The following is a 27,074-nucleotide window of genomic DNA, read 5'->3' on the forward strand; positions in this document are numbered from 1 at the left end:
TTTCGAACCACACCTTCGAACCAAATTTTTTCATGCTCTATATACCTCCAGAAACAAGAAAAAAATGTATACAAGTACTTTGGACTTTGTAACACAGTTTTTTATGGCTCTAAAGGGTATAATACTTGACATTAAAAAAAAATGTAGTGAACATGTTATGTGTGACTTGTACTCAGTGATGCTAACACCAAGAGTTCTTGCGCAAGCGCACAACGATTTTACTCTCTCCACGTCATGCAGGCACTGCCAGGCAGTGGAGGGAGAGCTTCCCCTACCGTACCTTTAACCGAAGCCCCGCCCACTTTTACAGCTTACGTACAACCTAATGCTTTCACGAATCGTAGCTGTCGTAGTCAAGTTGACTTACTCTTTTGCCTGCGCGTTGAATTTGAAAAACTCAAGTTCAAGACACGCTGCCGAGCAATTTTTTTTCTTTCTTGTTACTACTTGTATTCAAGATTATTTTTTGCTTTATTTCACTGCTGCAAATAAATGTAAAATCAGTATTCATGTTTTTTATTATTGCTTATGTATAAAATAAAAAAATTTTTCTCAATTTTATTCTAATTTTTTTTTTTTTTTTTTTTTTTTAAGAAAAAGCTTATTTTGAAAATTTTTTAAAAAACTATATAAAAATTATACTGAATGCGCTTCTTAGGATCTATGTTACAGACTGTACTATCGTATAGCTACTATGTCTTGTAATTTGATTACTAAAATCTTTATTTTTCTGTGCCTTTTTCGAAGTATGTTATTACCATTGTACTAATTATTTTTTTTATAAACCCCACCAAACAAATTTCGTGACTAGTCGTCGCTAATTATACAACAAAGAATGAGGCTTCAGTCATATAATAATCAAATTTCCTTATAAAAATTATCACTAAGTTAAAAAGAAATACAGAACATTGGACTGAGGGGAAAGAAATGTTATCAGTTGACTATTCCTTTTTGGTCTTTTTTTCCTTGAGTAGTTTTTAACGATTACTTAGACTTATAATAACTGGTGACGAAGTGTTCGTTTTAGTGATATATATTCATTCTGTGTCCCGTGTTATTTTCTACAACTTGCAAATGCTTTGAGCAACAAGTTTCGGTGTGAAAACCCGAATGAAGCTCAAGATCTTAAAAGGTCTTTTCCGTACAGTGATGTCAACTGGGAATTATGAAAAAATAAGATCGCGTTGTTTCCGTCATACTTTGTTAACGATGAAGCACAATTGTGTGAATAAGGAGTCATTTTTTTTTTAAATAAAATTATTAACACGCGTTCTGAAAATAGTATTTTATTATTGTCAAGCAAAAAAAGAAATAAAATGAAAATGGATTAATAAGATGGAATTAGTTTTATTTGGTCTTATTTTACTATACGTAATTTAAGTGCATTACATTTTGTAAAAAAAAAATTCATCTTGATTTATTTAATTCAAAAAGGTATAAACATAAAGTTGATATTCCTCCGAAACACAAATCTCAAAGTAAATAATCTTGTAAATATTTTAACTCACATCTACTTTTGGCTTTTTTCGTTTGCTTTTTGCGTATGTAACAATGAATGTCATATTCGTTAATGCACTATTCCAAACGTGCTGATTAATTAACCATACTCAGACGTTCTTCTTAAATAATTTATTAATAGGTTAAAAATGTCTGAATTATTAACGTAAATACAATTTCATCGTACAATCTAACAAAGCTTAATTCTTAGATTTTGCAACATACATCAGTATTTTGTTTGTTGCGTTCAACGTTTTTTTTACCATTAACTTACTACTCTCTGAATTGATACAGGCATAATAACGAGTGAAAACGGCCTACGTGGGAAATTATTCGAAGAAAAAATTAAGAGCTGGAGTAGTCATCAAATCATTAATATTTCTTTAAAATGTTTATTCAGTATAATTTATTTCTCTTGAGCTACCTAGTAATTATAATAATAACATAATTTTTATTAAAAAAAAAAGGCACCGAGATACTTACCGCAAGGTGATATAGAAACTGTATTATTCTTCACTCAATTATCACTCTGTATTTCTAAGCAAAATATTTTGCATTCATAATTTTTATTGAATACATAAGCAATAATAAAAGCCCCAAATAATAATTTTATATCAATTGGCAGCATTAAAGTAAAACGAAAAAATCTTAAGTATAAATAGTAGCAAGAAAAAAATTAAATCAAAAGTTGCTCGGTAGCGTGTCTAGAACCGGATTTTTTCAGCTTCAACGCGAGAACAAAAGAGTTAGTCAACTCGACTATGACAGCTACGGTCCATAAAAGCATCAGATTGTATTTAAGCTGTGAAAGTGGGCGGGGCTTAGATTACAGGTACGGTAAGGGGAGCTCTCCCTCCACTGCCTGGCAGTTCCTGCCTTACGTGGAGAGACTAAAATCGTTGAGCGCTTGCACGAAAACTTTTGGTTGTTAGTATCACTGCTTGTTCTACGTTTTTAATGCAGCTTGTCGTTTTTATACTGTACCACGATAAGCTTCTTTTTTCATGAGGAACCTCACTTGATGATTGAACAGGACTTAATTAAAAAAAAGAAGCTTAAATTTATCAAGTTATCGGTTGAAAAATACGAAAAAGATCACCAATTTTTTCAAGTTTAAATAATTATTACCATAAAGTCCCAAATTAATTATTTATCATCTTATATTTGCTAACTCATATAAATTAACAGTAAGTATTAAAAATGTAATAAATCACTAGGAATTAAAAATAATGTATAAATTAGATATCGTTATCATTTTCCTACAGTCACAGTAGTTAGAAATTAAAACGATTCTGAGTCAAACTTACAGAACCTTTTAATCTATTTTTAATGAATGTTTCAATATTTCTTATTTTTACGTTTGACTGTATCTTTAATTTATCATGTACTTAATCACGTCCGCTTCCTTGAGTGGTTTTACCTTACTTTTTCTACAATATTCATGTTTTACTTTTTGTTATTTAAAAACATTTCACCGTTTCAATCAACAAAAAGTTTCAAAATTAAAGAGTAGGTAATAGTAATTTACGACCATTGGTACCCTAGTCAACTTGAAAAAATAAATAAAAATCCATCGATTGTTACGTTTTTAGAGAGAACAAAAAATAATTTAGCTGGCCAAAGAATAATGACGTTTACACTGTATTTCCAACATTTGTACTGCGCAAATTGAAGAGCCGAGTAGTTTAAAAAAAAAAAAAATAATATGTTTAAAATAAGTAAAAATGATTATAATAAAGTAACTGCAATGTCTGATTCTTGCATTATTTAGAATCCCTAGTGATTTATTATATTTTTAATACTTACTGTTAAATAATGTGAGTTAGCAAGTATTAAATGATAAATAATTAATCTTAAACCTTATGGTAATATTTATTTAAACTTAAAAAAATTTTTGATATCTTTTGTATTTTTTAACCAAAAATTTAATAAATTCAAGCATCTTTTCGTTAATTAATTCCTGTTCAATCATCAAGTGAGGTTTCTCATTTATTAAAATAACAGTTTAAAAACTAAAAAACATGCTTTCAGCACGCACTAAAAATTACAAATTAATTCGAACATTTAGTTTGATGACTCGAAAGTTTTTCCTTTGCCAAATCTTCATTAGATCGCAGGTAAACATAAACAATTTCAGTTCTTGATAAACGATAAATAATTACCTATGCAAAATTGTTATAAGTAGGTAATCATCTTTATTAAATATTTACTGTGATTTGTTATGGAAGAAAGCGTAGAGCGTTTGTATTATGTTTATTTTTTTTGACAAAACGCTCCACGCTTCCTTCCATGATTCGAGCTCGATAAAATTGTAAGATAAAATTGTTTTTACGTCATTAATTGAGACATTTTAAAGTTATTAATAAATTATTTAAGCAGAACATCTAAGTATGGTTAGTTAATGACGTTTTTGTATGGCACGTTTGTAATAGTGCATTAACGAATATGACATTCATTGTTACATACGCAAAAAGCAAACGAAAAAAGCCAAAAGCAGATGTGAGTTAAAAAATATTTACAAGATTATTTACTTTGAGATTTATGTTTTGGAGGGATATCAACTTTATGTTTATACCTTTTTGAATTGAATAAATCAAGATGAATTTTTTTTTTTACAAAATGTAATGCACTTAAATTACGTATAGTAAAATAAGACCAAATAAAACTAATTCCATCTTATAAATCCATTTTCATTTTATTTCTTTTTTTGCTTGACAATAATAAAATACTATTTTCAGAACGCGTGTTAATAATTTTATTTAAAAAAAAAATGACTCCTTATTCACACAATTATGCTTCATCGTTAACAAAGTATGACGGAAACAACGCGATCTTATTTTTTCATAATTCCCAGTTGACATCGCTGTACGGAAAAGACCTTCTAAGATCTTGAGCTTCATTCGGGTTTTCACACCGAAACTTGTTGCTCAAAGCATTTGCAAGTTGTAGAAAATAACACGGGACACAGAATGAATATATATCACTAAAACGAACACTTTGTCACCAGTTATTATAAGTGTAAGTAATCTACGTTAAAAACTACTCAAGGAAAAAAAGACCAAAAAGGAATAGTCAACTGATAACATTTCTTTCCCCTCAGTCCAATGTTCTGTATTTCTTTTTAACTTAGTAATAATTTTTATAAGAAAATTTGATTATAATATGACTGAAGCCGCATTCTTTGTTGTGTAATTAGCGACGACTAGTCGCGAAATTTGTTTGGTGGGGTTTGTAAAAAAAATAATTAGTACAATGGTAATAACACACTTCGAAAAAGGCACAGAAAAATAAAGTTTTTTAGTAATCAAATTACAAGACATAGTAGCTATACGATAGTACAGTCTGTAACATAGATCCTAAGAAGCGCATTCAGTATAATTTTTATATAGTTTTTTAAAAAATTTTCAAAATAAGCTTTTTCTTAAAAAAAAAAAAAAAAAAAAAAAATTAGAATAAAATTGAGAAAAATTTTTTTATTTTATACATAAGCAATAATAAAAAACATGAATACTGATTTTACATTTATTTGCAGCAGTGAAATAAAGCAAAAAATAATCTTGAATACAAGTAGTAACAAGAAAGAAAAAAAATTGCTCGGCAGCGTGTCTTGAACTTGAGTTTTTCAAATTCAACGCGCAGGCAAAAGAGTAAGTCAACTTGACTACGACAGCTACGATTCGTGAAAGCATTAGGTTGTACGTAAGCTGTAAAAGTGGGCGGGGCTTCGGTTAAAGGTACGGTAGGGGAAGCTCTCCCTCCACTGCCTAGCAGTGCCTGCATGACGTGGAGAGAGTAAAACGTTTTGCGCTTGCGCAAGAACTCTTGGTGTTAGCATCACTGAGTACAAGTCACACGTAACATGTTCACTACATTTTTTTTAATGTCAAGTATTATACCCTTTAGAGCCATAAAAAACTGTGTTACAAAGTCCAAAGTACTTGTATACATTTTTTTCTTGTTTCTGGAGGTATATAGAGCATGAAAAAATTTGGTTCGAAGGTGTGGTTCGAAATTTAATTTTTTTTGTGACGCAAAATGATCAATTTGGATTAGATTTCCTATAACCTAAGATTTAGTTAACCTTTTTACCCATGTACTCGTAGTAGAACCATTCGAAGCTTTATCAACTAGATGATTATTTTCCGATCGGTGAGTCTGATTCGCTTTAAGGATAGCTTGTCGCACAATACTAAAGAGTTTGATAAATCAAATTTTAACTCTACTATTAGATTGGAAGTTATGCTTACTAATTAATTATTCATAAATTGGTGTCTTGAACTTGAGTTTTTCAGATTCAACGTGCGAGCAAAAGAGTAAGTCAACTCGACTACGACAGCTACGATTTGAGCTCGATACTATGATTTATAATGGAAGAAATCGTGGAGCGTTTTGTCACAAAAAGATAAACATTACACAAACGATCTACGCTTTCTTTTATAACAAATCATGGTATATATTTAATAAAGATGATTACCTACTTATAACCATTTTGCATAGGTAATTATTCATTGTTCATTAAGAACTGGAATTGTTTATGTTTACCCGCGATCTAATGAAGATTCGTTAAAGGAAGAACTCGTTAGTCATCAAACTAAGTGTCCGAATTATTTTGTAATTTGTAGTGCGTGCTTAAAGCGTGTTTTTTAGTTTTTGAAACTATTATTTTCATTTCATACTTTTTATTTTTATAGACGGTCGACCCCCCTAGAGGTCCATGTAGGGGGGCAAGGCTAATCACAACAGGGTTACGCCCGATGCCCTAAGATGACGCTAGCGACATAAAATTTTTTACCACCCTCATACCATTTAGCCTTTGGAACGTATCCTGCCTTGGCTTAGATGAAATCTCGTAGACTTAAAGTCCGATCTTCGTATTCCTCTCGTCAAACCTTATTGATTGATACCCATGACATGATAATTTGGTAAGAAAATGTCATTTCGCATTATTTTAAGCAAAACCTTTTATTTTATACCTAAATTGTTGGGCTGCATTTCAAACAGCCAATCCGCCACCTTTGAACGGCTGCCATGTTGGATTTTGGTCACGTGATTTTTTTTCGTGTCCTATTCAGCAAACCTTTTTATTTAATACGTATATCATGGGAGTGCATTTAAAATATCTAATTCAACATCTTGGATGTTCGCCATATTGGATATAAGTCACGTGACTATTTTTTACGTCTTTCTGATAGCAAACCCTTATTGGATTTGTAATGACGCTTCCTTGCTAATCATGTATTGTTATCAGAACTTAAAGCGTGTTCAAAATTTCGTCCCAATCGAAGACCGGGAAATAGGTCAAATTAAGATTCCAAGATTTTCATACATACATAGTTAGTTACAAGTTACAAGTGAAGCTCATAAAAGCGTGTTAAGAAAAAAACTTATCGTAATGCAGTATAAAAACGATAAGCTGCTTTAAAAACGTAGTACAAGTCACACGTATCGTGTTCACTTAGTTTTTTAAAAATAACAAGTATTATACCCTTCAGAGCTATAAAAAAAACGTATTATAAAGCCCAAAGTACTTGTACACAATTTTTTCCTTGTTTCTGGAGGTATATGGAGCATGAAAAAATTTGGTTCAAAGGTATGACGCAAAATGGTCGATTTGGATTGTATTTCTTGGTATACATATGTAAAAACTTAATTTTGACTTTTTTTTTTAATTATTACGGAACACTAAAAATTTTACCAAGTTATGAGAAATTTAATATAGTTGTATTGATAAGTGAGAATTATACTACTACATCTTGCTACAGCAAACAATAATATTCTGAAAACTCTTACTTAACTCATTTTTTAAAGATTTTTCTTATAAAAGTAAGAAAAATTATTAAATAAATATCCAAGTAGTGTTTGATTTATATTCGCTACAAAAAATCTAATATTTAAAAACATGAAGATATAATAGGTTAGATAACGTGTTTATATACCATAGTAAATGTATGTTAGTTTTGTGCTAGACTTAATACTCGAAATGTTAGCTCAGAGAGTAAATGTTACAGTTTTGATTGCACTGAATCCAAGTTAGAAATTCTAGAAAAGGTTTTTTTCTTGATTTGATTTGTTTCGTATATAAAAACGCTTAACACACTCGTATTAATATTATAAGCATTTTTTATTATTTAAATAAATGGTTCAATCCGTCGTTAATGTTCCATGTTTTAAGAGTTTTTGCATGCACTGCAAGAGAGATCCGTGTGTGGATTAGTTATTTTTTTGTTGAAATATGCAGCTTTTTAAGTAACAACTATTATACTGAATGCTTCTAACTACTCAAGTATCGTAAAATTAGTAAAAAATAAATTAATTTAATTTTATAGTTGTGTACACGTTTTGATCCAAAGCTTTGCACGTAAGAGCTCAATTACAAGAACCACATTTTTTATACTCTTATAAAAGGAGTGAAGAACTTAAATTTTATTTTGACATCATAATTTTTATCACTTTTACAAATAGTTTAATGAATTGAGCATTACATTAGAGTCAAACATACAGACCAATCAGTAATGAAATTCAACGTACAGTTGTAATAGCTATTAAAAGTTTTACTTTGAAAAAAATAGTCTTAGAAATCCACAAATAAACTTTTTTTCAAAAACTACTGCTATTCGCTGTTTGTTGAATTTTGTTAAAAGAGATTTTTTTCTTGTTAGTTTGATGACTAAAAAAAAAAAAAAAAAAAAAAAAAAAATTGACGTTTGTTTACAAATGTACTTATTGTGAACAATTGCTAACTGACCAAAATAATATTCTTTTCTGAAGGTTATACAATTGAAAGAATGCCGCAAAATAATTGCTTAAAGAAGTAAGTGTGAGGAAACAGTTGCTCACCTATTTTTTACTTTCACGCCTACTCCTCTAAACAATTATTTGGTAGCATTCTTCAAATAGAATAACCTTCAGAAAATTATATTATTTTTGTCAGTTAGCAATTATTCACAATAAGTACATATCCAAAAAAAAAAGAATAAATTTTTTTTTCTATTCTTTTTTTTTTTAAGACAAGGAAAAAATCTCCTTATTCAAAATTCATTAAACAGCAAGTAATCATAGTTTCTTTGATAATAAAACTACTGTCTTCTTGCTCCTTTGCCATCATTAAGGAAATTTAAATGAAAAAACGTGGAATTTTGGAGCATGGCTATTTATTTCATATATTAGTTGGACAATGTTATCCAATATTTCGGAGTCATCCTGACTCCCTCTTCAGGGAACTATGCAGATGCGAACATGAAAATGCCAAACGCAGCATGACTGATAAAGACTAGTCAGTCATAACTACGGCAATGGAGTACTAATAATTAAATAATCTTAATATTATAAACTTTATCAGTCAAAATGTATGTACAGTTAAGTTATCTACAATATAGGTCACATCCTGACTCAGCACATGTAACTGAAAGAATTTGATCTTTCAGTTATTAGTACTCCATTGCCTTTATGTAAGATTTCTGTAACGAAAAAACGATTCACATTTTCGATTGACACGTAATTTCTCCGTCTAACTCATAAATTAGTTCTTCCTTTTTTCATCTTGGAAGTAAGCAAGCATTATGACTTGTTAAAGTAAAATTAAATAGAGAGATTGTTTTTTTATAATAAACGGCTCAAGTGTTCAAAAGTGTGTTGTGCATTTAACATTGTGTCCTTTTATTTACATACTTTTCACGCTCCCCCAAATGCGGCGTGCGATGTAAATTATACAGTCCACTATCTTACTGAGTTCAGTTTCGAACATGGTCCTTCGAGCCGGGTGTGGGGAGGTGAAATATAGGTGTAGGACATTTTTCTTTTGTGTAAGACACGTGGTCATATTATCGGCCATCTTGGCTTCTTTTTGCGTTCTTCTCGGGCGACGAGGCTGACGCGGTCAACGCGCTGGCACGTAGTCCGTACGCACACACACACACATATAGCCATATCTCTTTCTCTCTTTTCTTTGTTCGTTTGTCGTCGGGTGCAAGCGATTCCATTGTTTATATAGGGGACTCACTGCTGCTCGTACTTTGGTCGTCGTCAGCGTGTGCTGGCCTGCCTCTGCAGGCTATTGAGACAACACCGCTGCGGCTGCTGGCTCCACGGGTCCTTTCATCTTTAGCGTGTGCTGCTGCCTGCCTCTGCAGGCTATTGTGACAACACCGCTGCTACTGCTCGTGCTGTGGTCGTCGTTCGCGTGCTGCTGCCTGCCTCTGCAGGCTACTGAGACAACACCGCTGCTACTGCTCGTGCTTTGGTTGCCGTCAGCGTGTGCTGCTGCCTGCCTCTGCAGGCTATTGAGACAACACCGCTGTGGCTGCTGGCTCCACGGGTCCCTTCATCTTTAGCGTGTGCCGCTGCCTGCCTCTGCAGGCTATTGAGACAACACTGCTGCGGCTGCTTTCGAACTCAACATAACTACGAATACTTGGTCCTGTTTACACGGTTTGTAAAATTGTATATTTCGTGGTTTGTGATATCAGTTCCTTATTGTTTTTCGTTTTTTGTTTACCGATTGACTTGAATATATTTTTGCGAACTTAACTTTATGTAAGCACTTGGAAAAATTAAGAACACTACCGTCGTTTAGCGTTATTGTTGAATTAGTTAGCTTTTGTCTGACTCAAGTTTGGCTACGGTGCGCGGTTTGTATTTATTTATCGAATGTTTATTAATTGAATTGAAATTTACCTTATCAAAATGGATAACCTTTATGAGGTACAAGTTAAACTGTTTAACAAAATTAAAGGTTTCTTTACAAACTCTAAGAAACTTGGCCAGGTAAAAATGACCAGGGGTCAGGCTGACTCTAGGCTTCAACAACTCAGAGATACTTTTGAACAGTTTAAATCTACTCATGATGATGTTATGAATATAAAACCTTCACCCACAACTCATGATTATTTTAAAAATGAGTGCTATGAAGTGGTGGAGGATACTTTTTATTCAGTTCAGGGTGATTTTAACGATTTTTTTAATTCGCTTAATGATCATTCGAATCCAACAGACACCTCACCTCCTGCCCATGCCAATGTAAGTTTGTTTCAGAGTTTTTCTTCTTTACCTTCAATAGACTTGCCATCCTTTGATGGTGATTTCGCTAGTTGGGAGAATTCTCGCGATGTTTATAGAGATACAGTCCATAGGAAGCAAGAATTACCAGCTATTATTAAATATCAACATCTTAGGGCGCATCTAAAGGGTGAAGCTTCAGACCTCATTAAAAATATACCCTTGTCTGAAGAGAGTTATATACAGGCCTGGGATACCATAACCCGGTATTATGATAATAAACGTCGTCTCATTAATACGTATACAGCTACTATTCTCAGTTGTCAAGCTATGAGAGGCAGTTATTGCTCTGAAATGAAGCGCATATCTATGGAGATAATAAGTTTTGTTGATTCCTTGATATTTTTAGAGAGAGCAGTAGGAGATGCTGACATATTTATCACTTTTGTAGTTAGTAGATTTGATTTTCAAACGAACAAGGATTGGCAAAAAATGTTAGGTAGTAGCAGTGATCCTCCTACTTGAGGTCAACTACGAGACTTCATTTCGGCACTAATCATTACAATGGAATCGTTTCCTTGTAAACCTGTACATAAGATTGTAAATATTCGCGCAACTACTCCTTTTAATAATATTCGATCTTCTAGTGGTAAGCCTATATCTGGTGTTACTGCACATCAGACAGTTGTTTCAGATTCCATTGATTGCCAATTTTGTAATCAAAAACATCATCTTGTCTCTTGTGATTTATTTGAATCACAGAAGTGGAGCGATAAATGGAAATTTCTGAAGTCCCATCGTCTCTGTGTTGATTGTTTCGGTCCTCACCTTAATCGGGAGTGCTCTGTTAATAATAAGTGTTCACACTGCAACCAAAAGCATCACACTATTAAGCACAGAGGGGATAAGTCCAGCTCTACATCTATCTCTGCTAAAAATAAGCAAAAAAAATCTGTAAAGAACTTGACAAACTCTTTTACTGTACAAAACCAAGCTCAGATTTCTTCAGAGTCTAGTGTGAATGTACAGTCATGTAGTAGTAATAAAATCGTCTCACCCAAGGTGCTTCTAGCTACTGCTCGTGTTTTCGTGTATACCACTGATGGATCTCGCATATTGGTACGAGCTCTCATTGATCAGTGCTCACAGAGTTGTCTTATCACTAAATCTCTCTGTGATATGCTGCATTTAAAACCAAGATCAGTAAGTACGATTATGTCAGGAGTGGGTGGACTGATTTCCATGGACGCTAGTAAATCAGTTGCTTTTAAATTTAGGCCTCATGTTGAGTCTGGTTTTGAGCACCTTGTTAATGCGTTAGTCGTGCTAAAAATTTCTTCCTACGAACCACCTCTAGGTAGTCGTTTGGCAAATTTAGATTATGGGAAGGATGTAATTCTAGCAGATCCAGAAATTTACAGTTTAGATAAAATTGATATTTTGTTAAATGCATCTGTCCATGCAATTATTATCGGTCAGGAAGTTCGCAAATCAGCCCCTGACTACCCAATTGCCTCTGCTTCGCACATTGGTTGGTTGTTATCGGGTCAGATTCCCTTTGGTTCAGGATCCAACTTGTCACTAAGATCACTAGTTATGGTTAATGTTGAGGAAACTCAGCCTAATAAGTTAGTTCAGTGGTTTTGCGAAACACCTTTGCTGATCGAAGTTCGAATACCTAGATGGAATCATTTTTCAATAGATTGTGAATCTCTCGAACTTCATAATTTTGCTGACGCTTCTAAAGACGCCTATGCAGCAGCTGTTTATTTACGCGTTGTACGCGAGGTCGACATTTTTGTACATCTTCAATTAGCAAAAACGAAAGTAGCCTCGATTAAAACGCTAAGTATTTCAAGACTAGAGCTATGTGCTGCAGAATTGTTATCCACTGTAGTTAGTCATTTCGTTGATGTTAATTCATTGAAAGAAGTACCAGTTCATATGTGGTCTGATTCTAGGAATCAGTTATCCACTGTAGTTAGTCATTTCGTTGATGTTAATTTATTGAAAGAAGTACTAGTTCACATGTAGTCTCATTCTAGGAATGTACTTTATTGGCTCAATTGACTTCCTTCCAAATCGCCAGTTTTTATAGCTTATAGGTGTTCAAAAATTCATGAATTGACTCCATATGCTAAGTGGCATTATATTACGTCAAAGCAAAATCCAGCTGATGTAGCTTCTAGAGGTATTCTTCCGGGCCAATTGCTGAATCAAATATTATGGTTTCAGGGCCTAGGATTCTTAATGAATTGCACCCTAACTATCCAGAGTTTGGAGTAGAAATGATTGCCCCAACCTCTATGTGTGTAAATAGTTTAATGACTTCTGTAAATAGTCTTGTAAATAATTCTGAGTCTTTTTATATGACTCTATTAACTCGTTGTTCCAAGTGGGAACGGTTGCTTAGAGTAACAGCATATTGCCTTTGTTTTACATACCGTTGTTTACATAAAGTTAAACAAAAGAATTCATATTTACCTATAGCTGGAAATCTTAAGCCCCCTTTACAGGCTAGTTTGCAGTTTATTGACTTGTATTCTTTTATTGAATTTGACTCGATTCACCTTTCAACATCAGAAATTGATTGTGCTAGACTGTATCTAGTTCATCAGCATCAGCAATGTCACTTTTCCGCTGAGTTCAAGATACTAACTCAAAATCATAATCGTAGTTTAGAAGATAGCTTACCACTACTTCGATCTAGCCGTTTCCTCAATCTTACGCCGTTTATAAACTGCAGATTGATAAGAGTTTGGGGTAGTTTAAGTAGAGCCTTACTTGATGATGATGCCAAACATCCCTTGATACTAACAGATAGAGATCAGTTGACATTTATGCTCATTGACTATTATCACAGATGAACTTTACATGGTTGAGTGCAGTTGATGATTATTACACTCCGTCAAACATACTGGATTGTAAGTGGTAGACGGACTGTAAGAGCTGAGCTCACTCGTTGCATCACTTGTAAAAGATATAAATCTAAATCACAAACTCAGTTAATGGGAGACTTGCCTTGTTCTCGTGTTACTCAGAGTCCTCCTTTTCAAAAATCAGGGATCGATTATGCTGGCCCCTTTCCAATACGCCTGTCAAAACACATGGGTAAATGAACTTTCAAGGGTTACATTGCAGTTTTCATCTGCATGTCAACTCGTGTAGTACATCTTGAAGTTGTAAGAGATTATAAAAAGGAGGCCTTTATAGCTGCCTTTCACAGATTTATTTCTAGACGTGGCCACTGCACAGATTTATTCAGTGATCATGGCACGAATTCCATCGGTGCTGATACTGAGTTAAAAAGAATGTTGATAGAACGTAGTCATGACCCTAATTTTGCCTATGAATTAGGTAAATCAGGTACACAGTGGCACTTCATTCCTGCTTATGCTCCACATTTTAGGGGTTTATGGGAATCAGCAGTCAGATCCACTAAACATCATTTAAAGCGTGTAGTTGGCGATCAGATTTTGACAGTAGTTGAATTTTCTACTTTATTGTGTTAAATAGAGGCATGCCTCAACTCTCGGCCCTTGGCTCGCCTTAATGATGATTCCTCTGCGCTTGATCCTCTAACTTCTGCTCATTTCTTGATCATGAGGTCTTCATTTCTTGTGCCAGAGCCTGATATTTCTTCTGAAAAGGTATCGCCACTTAAACGCTGGAAGCTAGTGACACAATCTCTCCAAGTCTTCTGGAAAAGGTGGTCACTTGAATACCTTTCCACTTTACAAAGTTGGTGCAAGTGGTTGAATCCTTAACGCTCGGTTAAGCCTGGTGATCTCGTGCTCATAAAAAACGAGTCTTCTCCACCTGGTAAATGGCCTTTAGGCATGGTTGTTGAAGTCTATAAGGATGCCAAGTCTCTCGACAGAGTCGCCAAGATTAAAACCGTTATATCTAGTTTTGTAAGGCCAATATACAAACTAATATTATTGCGTACCGTATCTGAACTTGAGTCAGGACACAATAAGAATTAGTCTTATTTAGATCAGTTTATTTTCTTTTCATTTACTATTATGATTATTAAATCTCATATCTAAAAGTCACGAAACTTGCGAAAATATATATAAAATTATCAGTAATTTGTTTATTATGTTTTTTTTTATTTTTGAATTCTTTGCTACTGTACGTGGAAAGCATTTGTTGGGAATAAAAGCGACTGACAGTAGGCCCAGCTTTTGTGTACATTGTGTACATTTCTAGTCTCTGTCGGCTCAACGCTCTGTGCGTGTGTGCTTGGTCGACTTGGCGCGCTGCAGGTGTGTGTGTGCGTATTCACGTGGCAAGCTTTGTATACTGTAAGCGCCAGATTATACTCAGCTCTCGTCGAAGAAAGACTCTTTTAATTTACGTTGCCAAACTCTAGCATTCAAAGGTGCATACATCACCTTAAATGAGTGTAAATCTTCTGATTAACTCTCGCTATACAGTGGACAAAACTCAGCTGTGCAGTGCAGTGCACTTAGTGCTTTGTTTAAGTTGCTCATTGCATAATTTGCAGACTAGTTCAAATAGTTAATCTCATCGAACTACCAGTGATTATCAACAGCAAGACTCAGTGAAACTCTTGCGTATTTCCACAGACAGTAATTGTGCATTTTTTAACAGACGGTGGTTCATAGTTATTCAATATTTTAATTAGTTATACTCTATCAGTGCTTTCATTTTTACATTTATTTCATGTAACTTTCGAACTCTCTTGCGAGCTCAAGGCCAGTGCGTGTTTACATATTGTGTTATTCAACTTGACTCTTTTCTTTCTACATTCTTCACCTTTATATATTTCAATAGTTCGTTGCTTTAAGACTATAGACAGTATTTATTTTCTCCGGTATAAGTTTGACCTTTACAATTTTTGTGAATATTAACTGTGTTTTCTTGACCTGTGAGTGACATTAAAAGTTGTTATTTTTATGCTGTTTAATTTTATTGTGTTTTATTGCGTCTTCCCAATCACCCTATCCGAGCCTAGTGTGTGCTTACGCATACGCCTCGTACTGCGTTCCACTGCTTTATTCTTACGGTACTTAGGCTTATATTATTATTTTTGATGCACATTTGGTCTCACTCCTGTCCATCAACCTTAGGACTATGTAAAACATTAGTATTACTGATTGTTACCGGATGAATGTCATTGTTTCAACAAAAAAAAACTTTCATTATTTAGAATTTTTGTAAGTAAAATGCGATCCACCCTTTTGTCCTTCTAAGACTTGTTATTGATATACATTCGTTACACTTCTGTCTATCAACCTTGGGAGTATGTGCAACATTAGTAACATTATACTGATGTAAATAGAAAATTTAGTTCATGAGATTTGAAATCTCGCGCTTTAGGATATTCTCTTATCTATAAGGGCCAATCATAAGCGTGCACGTGTCTATTAATACACCAATAGACTCTGTTTATACTTACCTCTGTCCAGCAGCTTGCTGCTGCTGTGGTTATCGTCAGTCAGCCTCAAACGCCCTTTTCGGTAAGTCGCTTTGCGCTCGTGTTTATAATTTTCACGTGTATTGTTTTTATGTAAGATTTCTGTAACGAAAAAACGATTCACATTTTCGATTGACACGTAATTTCTCCGTCTAACTTATAAATTAGTTCTTCCTTTTTTCATCTTGGAAGTAAGCAAGCATTATGACTTGTTAAAGTAAAATTAAATAGAGAGATTGTTTTTTTATAATAAACGGCTCAAGTGTTCAAAAGTGTGTTGTGCATTTAACATTGTGTCCTTTTATTTACATACTTTTCACGCTCCCCCAAATGCGGCGTGCGATGTAAATTATACAGTCCACTATCTTACTGAGTTCAATTTCGAACAACGTGTATTTTTTGAAATACCAACAACGTTCATAAGAATTTAATGTTTAATTTGCATGTGCTGAGATATTTTGTATGGTACCTAACTGAAACCTTAATATTGCATACATACATGAATTACGTATATACTGCTGTAATATATATTCTTGTCGTCCATATTTAATTCTAACATATACTTTATTTTACAATAATACGTACTATAGGCAGGTCTCACTTTCTTGCGTATTACGAATGTTTACTTCATATTAATATTATTAGCTCTACACTTCTTACTAGAAAGTTTTTCTTTGACTTTACTGTAGATTTAATGCAAGGTTGAAGCTAAGCCTTAATATTATTTTAACGGAATTGTTATTAACTCAAATACAACTTAAATGGCTGTTATTGAATTTTTTTTCTGAGTACTTAGTACAAAGGTAGATTGAGTCTGATATTCAATATAGTATGAATTGCTCTGTGATGATACAAGTTATTAACAGACTTCAATTCTTCTTTTTTAGTACATATCTCCGTTTTCCAACCTTCATTACATGCGTAAGCTCAAATGACAAGTGGAGCTTGTACGTCACTTATGTGTGTGTATGTGTGTGTGTGTGTGTGTGTGTGTGTGTGTATTGGCATGAAGGTAAATATTTCATAACGTCATAACGTGCTGACAAATAATACGACTAGCTTCGTTGTAAGAATGCATGTATGTATTAAAGTTGTACATTACATGTATGAATGCATAAATCGTATTGTATGTATTAATTAATAGTTTACTTGCGCATTGATTGTCCATTTCTAATAATATATATACCAATTAGAAAATTGTAACTAACACATGATTTCATTATACTCAAAATTGATTGTAAAATCCTCAAAAGGATTAATTGCAAAATTTGTAAACTTACTGTTACAATTGAATTTGTATTCGGCGTTCTTTTATTGCTGATGCGAGCTTTTATCATCACTAATCTAAAAAACTTAATCGCACTTGTTAAAAAATGTGATTAGTACCGTTGTATTGTTATTTTCTAATACATGAAATTATAACATGCAACATTATCGTCCAAGCCTACTGTTTTGCTGTCAACGCAGTCTGCAAGAACATCACTCATTGGTCAGCCTAATTTAACCAGAGTCCTGTTTTACTCGCTCTGGTGCTATAAAAATGCACCATAAAGAGATAAAATTGCCCTTTCTTACATCTGTCACCTGTCCTCTAAAGTTTAAGTCTACACTTGAGTTCCGTGACTTGCGAGTACCTTTTACATGTAAGTCATAACGTATTGGCTGAGGCAACTCGGGCGCATTTTAAGAACATAAATTATACCAGACAATGCTAAGGAGCAAGGTATAATGAAGGAGGCCCACTGAAGGTGGCCTGCGAAAAATTTTCCTATAACACAACGTTTTGTTATTGCTTACTACTATTTAAGCCTTCCCTTTATTGCTTTTTCTCTTCCTAATTCCAATATTTTTCTTGCAGAAAATCTTACTAAAGAAATTTATACTTTTTTATTTACTATTTTTTTTTATCTATCATGGCTCAAGGATTTTTTAAATTTGTTTCATTTAGTTTTAACATTTTTCCATCTTTATCAAGTTTAATTATAGCTCTTGTCTTTCTTTTATTTTTTATTTTCTGTTGCTTTTTACCTAGCTTTATACCTATTTTTGACTTTCCTGTTTTCATAGCATTCAGTAATTAGGATTGTAGGTATCAAATGAAATTTATTGATTAAAATTTTTTTCATTTTCATGTTACTTCTAAACTGAGTCGAGTACAAAATTACTTTTATTGACGAAAGTATGTCTTACATTCTAATTTTCTTTCAAGCTTATGTTTTTTACAGCGAAACCTTGTACTCTAAAATATTCTAACAATTTTATTTTATTTTACATCCATTACTTTGCCTTCCTAAAGTTTTCTTCTGAATTCATCAATATTTACTGACAGTTTGCAACTTGCACATTTGCAATGTTCTTGCATTAAAGTTTCCCGTTATTACCGTGCTTACCACTATTAAGATTTTTCTTGACTGCATTTCGTGAAAGATGTATTTAATTTTCATCCTGATATTTAAAAGTTACTTAACAATAATATATTAATTATTTTCGTCAGTTTTTGTTCGTGTTAACAATGGTTAATAATGATTCTTCTTGATAGCCGCTTTTCCTTAAATCTTTTTCTATTTAAATTCATACACTTGTTTTTAGACTTACCTATTTTTTACCCATTGTTATTGCTTAACATTTCCATAAGTATTTTGTGTCAAATTCAATTGATACACAGTTCTTATGGAATTTTTTCAGTCTAATTCTTATAGCACAACAACTTAACAGTTTTTTAAAAATAATTTGCGAATCTCATTACTCATTTTATGTAACTTATTTACCCTTGCTATGTTTCATGTTACCCTCTTAAACTATTATCATCTGATTACTGATTCTTCTTTCCCAAAAAAGAAATTTGTACTGTTGTGCCCTAAGATAGCCTTCTACTCTAGATTTGTTTTTTAAGTTGACCAGCCACTCTTTGACTTTTTCTCTTTTCTTGTATAATTATGTAGTCATTTTGTAGCTACACTAGAGGCCACTGAGTATAAATCTTCTTTTCATAGCTGATACTTTATTTTCCAGGCTACCTGTTTCGAATCTGTAGCCTCTAGTGATTTGTCTTTTGCAGTTTAATCATGATTTTAACCACTACTCTCCTTCTAACTGTCTTCACTATTTTTTTCACCTATTTTTATGCGTTCTCATACCCTTGATAAACATACTGGTGTTTTTTTACTATTTATCATATTTTACATTATAACTTTGAACCACTTTAAAAATTTTTTTTTTTTTTCTATATTATTTTATTTTATTATCGTGTCAAATCTGTTTTTTTAGCATCATTCTGTCATTTAGCACCATCTTGACCACCATTATTCTATCGTTTATTAATCTTCATCACTGAAATTTACGCTAACGACCTCATTAGTATTTTCTTCCTTTGCTTACTATTTAAATCTTAGTCATAATAGGGAAAAATACTTAATTGAAGGGATTAAAGAACTTTAATAATTAAGTTGAAAGTAGGTGTTTAGTCCAAGGACATAAAGAGTCGGGCACATGCAGTTAAATTTAAATAGGATTTAGCTTAGGGTTCGAATACAGACCTAAGATGTAGATGATGTTATTGTTGTGGTTTAAATTCTTTAGTGGATCAGCTAAATAATCAGCAAGCAAACCTCTTCATATATCAGCGATACTCAACTGCCACTTGGCTCTAGCATCCTCAAGTATTTGTCCACCATATAGGTTGAGAGTACACGTACAAGGGGTGCTTTATGTGTGTGTGTGCACGAGAGCATAGAGGGACGAACTGGTAGGGGGAATGCTCGAAGCCTAAGTTTCACGATGAACACGCATTAGCTGCGGCGGTGGTTAACGATCGACCAGGAGAGGGGACTCACTTGAGAGAGCTTGGAGCAATGGGCTTGAGAGTCTAGTCTCGATAGATCGCTTCCGCAGAAAGCACTCAAGGCTCCAAAAGGGAGATCGGCAAGGGAGTACGAATCTACATTTCCAAGCCGACGACGCAAGGAAAGGAATGACGGATCCGTGCGGCATCGATCCAGCTCGAGTCAATCTTGATTGCTGGCGAACATCTAGCGCCGTCATTGCACATTGCTGCACAATAAGAAATTTATGGTAAGTATTCCCTTCTATTCTGGTCTCGTCTTCTCATCAACAAATGTTGATGAGTTCAGACAAAGGACGTACACTATACCTGGTTGCTTAATTGATTCAACCAAGTGGCGGTTCTGAGTTGGTGACCAGTAACGAAGGAGGACTATTTTTTGTGTGCTAAGTCTCTCGATGCGTAGTGGTTTTGCTTGGAGGAAATTTTCCGGTGTTCCCTTTGGTTCTTGTTTTCTTGTGTCGCATTTTTCCCGGTGTTAGATTCGAGGTTGGGGAGTTGAGTATTTTTCCGTATGAACAGGTGAATGACAAGCGTTCATCCCACTTCGCGAAATTATTTAGTTGGTAGGTAAAAATCCCCGGCTGCTCAGTCAACCGAGAGGTGACCTACCGACCGCTTTCTCAGTCATCCCTAGGGGTCTTTTCTTTTTCTTGTCAAAAATAAATTTTATTTTTGGCGTCTTTGATCGTGTAAACGGCGCGGCGCTCTCGTGTTGTGGGCCATGCAGTAGTATTCCCTGTACGTGTACGAAACATCTGTATTTTTATGAATTTTGGTTTGTTAAGAAAAAAGTAAAGAATCAAGCCTTAGTGCATTCTAAGTCTGCGTATTATTATGTATAGCTCTCTTATATTTACAATTATACATTACTAAACTCCATTGTAAACATGAAATTTCACACATTCTACTATGAATAGCGTTCTATTGTTGATTCGTACTTTGAGGTAATTTGTAAGCTTACTAGAAAGCAAAACAGTTTTGTCTGGCGAACGTTACAAAGTTGGGTTGGAAACGTATAGAAAGCATTTTGTAAAATTAGTTAGATGTAAGGTAGTATTTTCCTAAAAACTTTTTTTAAGGTAATTTTTATGAACGCGATTGAATCTGAATAGTGCATCTTTTTAATTTAATTTTCGGCATATAAGTTTATTTCAGGCAGTTATAAGAATTTTGAGCATTATACCCCTTATGATTTTTTATTATTTCCACACCACAGTTTTTTTTATGCATCGTATTCATTTACTCATTTTATACCAAAATTTTTTTCTTTTAGTTTGAGGCTGTAATAAAAAATACGATTTATATTTCTCTTTGATTTTGTCTTATTTTGTTTTCTCTTACAATTTAAATGAACACCAAAATTTAATTAGACTTTACTTCGTCTCTGAGCATTATTTAGTACCTCTATCCTCAACTCCTCTGTCCGCTGTAATTGTATCTCACTACACCCTTGTGTCACTCTTAAAAAAGGTGACCATTGCAAGGTTGTATTATCTCGTCAAATTTCTGCAAAATAGCTGGAGCCCCTCATGGATGAAAATCAGCATAATCACTAGCTAGTTGCCAAAGGACTATAGTGGTCAAGTATGGGGAGCTCAAGAATTTATACGTGGCAGTTTTTAAAACTTAAGTTTTAATAGGCTAGCCATCAGCAGAATATCTTAGAAAGACTAAATTCTCTTAATTTTTAGATAAAACCAAAATTTCACATACCAGTAGTCAATATGAACTTGCAAAACTTCCATTTAAGTTTAATGTCAAATAGTTTTAGCAAAAAATTTTCCCCACCGTATAGAAGAGAGTTAAGAGAGATATTCAATAAAGGTATATCAATAGGCCAGAACTTACATACTAAATTATCAAGTTAAATTTTTCTTGTATCCTGTAGAAAATTGTTCGTTTGGGTGTTAAGATGATATACATGCCACGTTTATTAAGCGCAGGGTACTTGCTGATTCAAAATCGTTAAATTTTTTTTCTCAGTATTTTATTCTGTAAAAAATTCATTGGATTGATAATGTTACGCTCAGAAATTGTTTGATACACACATCCTAAACCTGTGTTATAGAGAGAGAAAAGTAGTCTGAAAATTGTGTACACTACAAGTAAAGGAAATGAAAGAAGCCGCAGAAAATTGAGAAACTTTGATAGAAAGAAGAGGAACTAAGATTTTGAGTTGGATAGTGTCCGTACAAAGAGTAGTTTTGGTTTTGGGGCCAGCGTGGGACAGTGAAAAAGTTCAACGAAAATCAGTGGCTCTGCCTCGAATTTATCGAGGCTTTGAATTTCTAATCCTGAAAGTAAGGGACGGAAATCATCTCAATGTTTAGAGATTACTCAGAATGTGGTTCTTGTCTGACGTATAATAATTAGGAGGAAGTTATCATTCATTAATCTTCTTTCTCTGTCCTTTTTCGTATTGCAATCATTCTGAGTAACCTTGCAAATCATCAGTGGATTATCTCCATCAAGTCGTATGCTAAATCCACAACAACGACTGGTATTGCTAGTGCATGCTTTAGCTCAATAAACGTCAAGTGCTGCTTCGTTGGATCTCCAGACTTTCCCTCTTTATGCTCTAACGCATGGTAGGAAGATTCATGAATTTTCCAAGATAAAGTTTTTGGTTATTTTTTAGGGTTAAATGTTGAGTATTAGATTACTACACCGATCACAAAGAGTTACACCTTAGTCTTAGCCCACTAAGATTATCTAGGCTGCGCTTGTATCCAAATTTATTAGTGAATAATTAATTCGTAATTTATTTGAGGTAAAAATCTTGCTATTTTTGAAAATACCAATTTTAAACAATAAGATAATGGTGTTACTAATCTAACTGAGTAATAGGATGTATATGTAACTAAATACGAAGCTCAGTTCTTGAAAAATCAAATGATTTAAACGTACTGGCCTTATTTGTATCCCCCAAAACGTTAGAGACTTAATAATTGGCAATATTACATGTGAATAATTTAAGCGTAACCGCTGAAGAGGAAGTAAATGCTCGCAATTTATTCAAGGAGAAAGGGAATCTGAGCACATATTTTACAACTTTTGCCAAACTTTAATTCTAAAAGAATTAAAAAAAGACTTATCACACCCGTAGAAATGTGCTTTAATTCAGAACAACAGTTATACCAAATTTATTAGGAATGTAAAAATAATTTAGACGACATTAATTGTAAAAATAGCATAAAATTTTCTTCCAAGCTGAAGTATAATTATTATTTTTAAACAAGGGAATATTTCGGTAACAATGTGAAGCCCTTTCCTCTAGATGTGCAAAGGTGCTGGTATTTTACGGTGGGGGGTAATATCCATTTTCCCATTTGGCTGATAGAATTAGCTCCATACAAGAGTAATCTTGGATGAAATTTCTTACAGTATTTCTTATGGTTTATTCGAATATTAGGTGGTAAGGACACATATTTAAAAAAACGCTCATCCCAAATGCGGTCATCATCATTTTATTCATGATTTTATGCAAAAAATCCTGAAAAATTGTGTTTTTTAATGATATCCTTAAGCCAATTATTAAAAGCCATATTTTGTGGTATGCCATTTATAGGTACTGTTGAAATGAACAGTTCCCAACCAAATTTTTTAAAAACAATTCATAATTTTTTGAAATAATGGACATATAACTACGAAAAAATCGAGAATCTTATGTATTTTTTTCTCTTTGAAAAAAATTCTAACAGCTCAAAACCTTGATCAAAATGTGTCTTAAATAAGCATGAAACTACTTAAATTTTTTTGTTAAAAAATAATTTTAACTTTTTGAGAAAATACATTTATTTACAAGGAAGGTGTTCAATACTTAATTCAATCTTATCTGGTTGTTGTCATCTTACAGGGCCGAGCGGGACCTTATTTCTTCGTTGTAAAGTCTAGTTTATAAATTCACTGATAGCGTAACGATTTTTGCAAGCTTCATCAAAGAAATGGTCTTCACAAAAGCGTGACTTTTTCACGAATGGTTTTTTTGGAATATCTTATTAACAAATTAGCATATCAGCATAGAACGAGTATATTCTATGAGCTGAAGTTTTTTTACGAATTTAGAAGAAAATTATTGTTGTGAAATGTTAACAAGCCGAGATAACTAAAAAAAAGTTTTTTTACGCCATTTGTTCATTTAACAACACAGACGTTGAAGTTTGGACTGTAGGTAGTCAAGCACTTAAATTTTTATATCCTGTATTTATTTATTTATTTTTTTAATATTACGTTTGTAAGAGCTAGTTTAAATGTTTATTGGCAACTGTCTTATCAAGTCGCAAATGCACGCTTGTTATTTTTAACTAGAGTTTTTAGAATCAAACGACTTCAAATCCACACCCTAAGAAAAAAGTTGTATCTTGGCCATTTGATCCGATTTTTAACTTGACGTAAATAATTGTTTAAACGTTGATAATTGTTTAAATTAATGCACTTAAACAATGAAACATCTATTAGCAAGCTGGAGAACACCATGAAAAAAATTATACCATTGTTACATTATATAAAAATTATATTGTGGTATACACTACTTTATCATTTTTCATTTAATTTTATTAACTGTTTTGGTGTACATTTAAATACTAAGTAGGTATTTTTCGACCTTTTAAAATTTCTGTTGCGTTCATAAAAATGGGATTAGTGAAAAAGGAAGAAATAAAGACAAAGAAGCAAAAGAAATAACTGACAGCAGCATTGCGCAGCCCATGTCACAAAAACGAACTTTTGATGAATTATAAATAAATATGACAAATGTATGCAGATTTTTTTTATATTTCTATTAACGAAAGTATTCTGTACTAACAATTCAATAACACATGTAAACAAACTATGCTTTGACAACAAAATATAATATGTGTAATTAAAGTATTCATAGTTGATTAAATACAACCTATAAACTAAACACCAACTTTCCTACACGAGCAAAATAAAATGGGTGGGGAAATAATGTGTGTACACGAAATCTAACAATTATTTCTAAATGTATAGTGTTAAAGATGTCTTCATTTTTATGTAATTTTCAAACTCCATGCCTAAAGAAAAAAAAATTGTGTATAATAAATTAAGTAACAAATTATCAACACTAGTAATACAGTAGTTGCTAATATTTTGTTCCGCTACCCCAAATAGAAAAAAAGGTGGAAATCGGATCACAACTGGCCGAGATGCAACGTTTTTTCCTTAAGGTATGAATTCGAAGTCATTTCATCGAAAAAATTTCAGTTAATAATGACAAGTGTATCCAAATTTTAAACGTCCCTGTTGTAAAGTAAACTAATAGCGTAAAAAATTTTTTTAAATTATCTTAGCTTGTAAACATTTTATAAAAAAAATTTCTTACTAAATTTGTAAAAAAATCTCCACTTACAGAATGTACCAGTTTAATGCCGATGTGTTGATTTGTTATTTAAATATTTGAAAAAAAATATTTATAAAAAAGTTGCCTTTTTGTGAAGACCATTTTGTTCATGAAAAATTGCGAAAATCATTATGATATAAATAAATTCACAAACTAGACGTTACAACAACAAAAATTAGCTTTTGCTGGGCCCTGTCAGATGATGGTGACCAGATAAGATTGAATTAAGCATTTAACACCTTCTTAATAAATAAATGCATTTTTTTAAAAAATTAAAAACATTTTTCAACAAAAAAAATTTAGTAGTTTCAGGATTACGAAGGACATATTTTAACGGAGTTTTAGAGCTGTTAAAACTTTTTTAATGAAGGAAAAAATAAAATAAATTTTCGATTTTTTCGACGTTACATGTCGATTACTTAAAACAGTTATAAATTGATTTTAAAAAGTGTGTTTGCAAATTGTTTGTTTTTATAATACCTACAAATGGCACACCACAAAATATGGTTTCTAATAATTGGCTCAAAGATATCATTAAGAAACACGATTTTTCAGGATTTTTCGCATAAAATCGTTAATAAAACAATGATGCTCGCATTTTAAATGGGCACTTTTGTAAAGTGTTTCTTACCACCCAATAATTCCAAAGAACTATGTGAGATACTGTAAGATATAACATCCTGTGGATTTGCTAACTTCATCGGCCTACATGTCTGAGAGCCCTGCGTTCGTTACGGAATTCCTCTTAATTTTATTTTTCAAAAAAGGGGGTGATAAAAAGGCAGGAAGACGTCAACTGTGGCAAAAGTGAGACATGGGCTTAGGTTGTTGCATTCTACAGGTGAAAGAATGAAATTATTGAAGTTGCCCAGAGCACCATAGTAATCTTCTCGGAAGTCGTGCTGATTTTTCTTAAAATAATTATGATCAGCTGTTAAGGAGTCCAATGCTTTTGTTTTTGAATGCTGAAAGCTTGATTTTATTTAATGTAATTTAAAAAAATTCGAACGTTTATTGACATTTTAGATATTGAATATAACCTTAACAGGTATACAAGTTAATTTTTGAATTTGTTTTATCATATTGTTAGGCACACACCGGTTTTTTTTTGTTTTTTTTAGAGGAAAGAAAAATGCATTAATGCACATAGCAGGGACTACAGTAGTGTGAAAGTTAGTGAGTCTTTTTTTATTACACCATGAATACCCACTATAATCACTCCCCCATATTCCGTGACATTAGTTTTGCCCTGGAATCGTTATCATTACTTCAGGATGGAGCTACCAGGGAGATCATCACATCCCATAGAATTAGTGAGCAAGCTTGCTACCAGTTGCTAGACGTGCCGATCCTCTCGAGTCCTGAAAAGACTTGGTGTCTCTGAGAATGGGCACCTTTTCTAGCTCTAGTGAAGTGTGGATACACATTAGCTTACACTACTGTAAGAAGTTTTGCCTTTTTTTTTTGCTTTATCTAGTGCTCTTTTAAATGTTGGGCAGCCTTTACTACCGGCTTCATAATTTAAATCACCTGTCTCGTAGAACAAACACCGCGCTGTTTTGAAATTCAGCAAATTTGGCAGTAAAAATTTGTTTTTCGTACGCAGCGTTGAATTCATAAAAAAGTACGTTTTTTGTAACGTTTAAATTAAGTGCATTTTTTTTAGCAAAAACTTGATGAAATCTTAAAAGTTGTAAAACCCGTTCAACATAAACATTACACAATGAAGGGATAGATTAATTATAACAACCATCAACTTAATGTACTTTCGCTATAAAATGCCTTTGTATGTGTCCATAGTAACATGCCATAGACTTTAAGATGTGGCGCGCTATAAGCAGACATGTTGAAAATATTATACGTCTAATAGACCTATGGGGACTAGGACCCCTAATCTGATAGGCCTGTTAAAAAAGCCAGACGTCTGGTAGGCCAAT

The 27,074-nt window shown here is 33.1% G+C and overlaps 1 protein-coding gene across 3 annotated transcripts in view; it reads left to right on the plus strand.

Annotated features, from left to right (window-relative positions):
• The window catches only part of Hel89B (histone acetyltransferase 1), a 779,777-nt gene that overhangs the window by 419,112 nt on the left and 333,591 nt on the right, over positions 1–27,074 (plus strand). The gene's annotated exons all lie outside the window — the stretch shown is intronic.

This window comes from Copidosoma floridanum, unplaced genomic scaffold, assembly GCF_036245765.1.
Source record: "Copidosoma floridanum isolate Cflo_tuat_1 unplaced genomic scaffold, Cflo_Japanese_pri ptg000020l, whole genome shotgun sequence".
Lineage (NCBI taxonomy): Eukaryota > Metazoa > Arthropoda > Insecta > Hymenoptera > Encyrtidae > Copidosoma > Copidosoma floridanum.